The following is a 2,500-nucleotide window of genomic DNA, read 5'->3' on the forward strand; positions in this document are numbered from 1 at the left end:
AAAACGAAAGGGAGAGGTCACTCGTAAGGTGGGAATCTGTCTACCCTACCGAGACGGACAGGGTAACTGGGACAGCTTCCCGATGTGGAATTACGTCCCGGAAGTCTGGACACAATCCCCATGTGGGTTTTTGTCCCGTGGTGACGGTCTGTATTTTCTATTGGAGGGGAAGACATAATCAGATGAGATCTGTACATTTAAGATAGGCTTTTGTTAACTGTTAAGACCCACAAACCTGGCAATCCCCTCAGGCCCATAATATCACAAATGACATTACCCACCTATAGGATGGCTAAAATCTTAAACAATATTTTAACTCCATTCATCCCCATAGGTTACTCCTTGAAGTCAGCTGCTGAGTTCATTGACATCCTGAGAACTTCTGATCCTGACGAAGACATTGCATCTCTGGACGTGGAGAGCCTTTTCACCCACGTTCCTGCCCAAGAAACTATAGAAATCATCCTGGACTGCGTTTACAGATCTGGCCGAACCCCCCTTTCAATACCCGAAAGGCTATTGAAGGAAATGTTAGAAGCATGTACGATGGAGGCACCTTTCCTCTCCCACAGAGGGGAACTCTTCCGTCAGGTGGATGGTGTTGCGATGGGGTCACCCCTGGGTGTCCTATTTGCCAACATGTACATGGCTGCTGTCGAAACTAGGACCTTCAATAGTCACCATAGACCGAGGATCTACGCCAGATATATTGACGATATTTTTATCTCCGTCAGAGAAAGCAGCGATACCAGGAAGTTAGCAGACGCCCTCAAAGCAAATTCAGTCCTCAATTTTACCATCGAAGAGAGTAAGGACAAAACCCTTCCCTTCCTTGATGTCCTTGTCGAAAGGAAGGAGGACCATTACGCCACTACTGTTTTCACAAAGGATACCAATGTTGGGCGGTGCCTAAATGCCAAGGGTGAGTGTCCAGACTCTTATAAGAGGTCTGTAGTTGGTGCTTATGTTAGGCGGGCTTTCTCCCATTGCAGTACGTGGAAAGCTGTCCATACAGAACTTGAACGCGTCAGACAAGTGTTAACGAATAATGGCTTCTCTTGTAACACCATAGAAGATGTCATTAGAAAGAATATGGAAGAGTTTAACACCCAAGTCAAGACCACTGCTGACAACGCGGAGAAAACCCTAATGATTTACCACAAATTAGATTTTGGCACTGCTTACAGACAGGAAGCCGATACTCTTCGTGGGATTATCTCTAGAGGTGTTTCACCTCAGGAGCCCTACGAAAGAGTCTCGCTGAAAGTCTTCAGCTGTCCCAACTTGATTGCCTCCCTTGTTATGAAAAGCAGCACCGTCCCCGAGTGTCCAAAGGAACTTAAAACCGGCGTAGTATATAAATTTAAATGTTCTGAAGAGGCATGCAAGCCCCTCGATGTTAGCTACGTCGGCCATACCCTCACGACCTTAAGAAGACGACTGCAGGCTCACCGTAACAACGGAGCCATCCACCAACATTTTGTCGATGCCCACGATAAAAAGCCGCCCCTAGTAGATCTCATAAGGGATACAACAATCATCCACCATGATAACAATTATGGAAGTTTAGTTGTAGCTGAGGCAGTGAGCATCGCTTTACAAAAGCCTATCTTAAATGTACAGATTTCATCTGATTATGTCCTCCCCTCCAATAGAAAATACAGACCGTCACCACGGGACAAAAACCCACATGGGGATTGTGTCCAGACTTCCGGGACGTAATTCCACATCGGGAAGCTGTCCCAGTTACCCTGTCCGTCTCGGTAGGGTAGACAGATTCCCACCTTACGAGTGACCTCTCCCTTTCGTTTTCACTCGGCCTTATATACCTATGTTTGTATTGATGTATTGTATTACCCTGAAGATGACCATTTGTAATGGTTGAAACAGCTGTCGGTAAAATGAATCAACATTCTGAAGCCTTTTACTTTTTCCTTCAGAGTTTGAAATATGAAGAGAAAAGGAAATACAGAGAGTTAGAGAAATGTTCTCTTAAAATCATTGACGCCACTTGTGCTTTAGCATTTAATAGGAATATATATATATATATATATATATATATATATATATATATATATATGTATATATATATGTATATATATATATATATATACATGTGTGTGTGTGTATATACACACGCAAACACACACACACACACATATATATATATATATATATATATATATATATATATATATGTATATATATATATATATATATATATATATATATATATTTTTTTTTTACAGGTGAAAAATGTAATCACACATTTGTCAATCACGTGAAAACCACTGTTGGAGTAAAAAAGACTGGAGACTATGCTCTTCTTTCAATCTTTAGTGGGCATTTACCACCTTTTTATTAATGGTGTTAGGGTAATAATTGATTAAATTTAATTTGTCTTTGGGAAGAAACTTGGTCGAAGGAATAAATGAATCAGAAAAGGGAGCGACTAAGGGGCTCTTGTCCAATAAAAATTTAAAGGAAGTGGGGGTGGTGT

This window comes from Oratosquilla oratoria, chromosome 14, assembly GCF_046742065.1.
Source record: "Oratosquilla oratoria isolate Oo_2021 chromosome 14, ASM4674206v1, whole genome shotgun sequence".
Taxonomy (NCBI): domain Eukaryota; kingdom Metazoa; phylum Arthropoda; class Malacostraca; order Stomatopoda; family Squillidae; genus Oratosquilla; species Oratosquilla oratoria.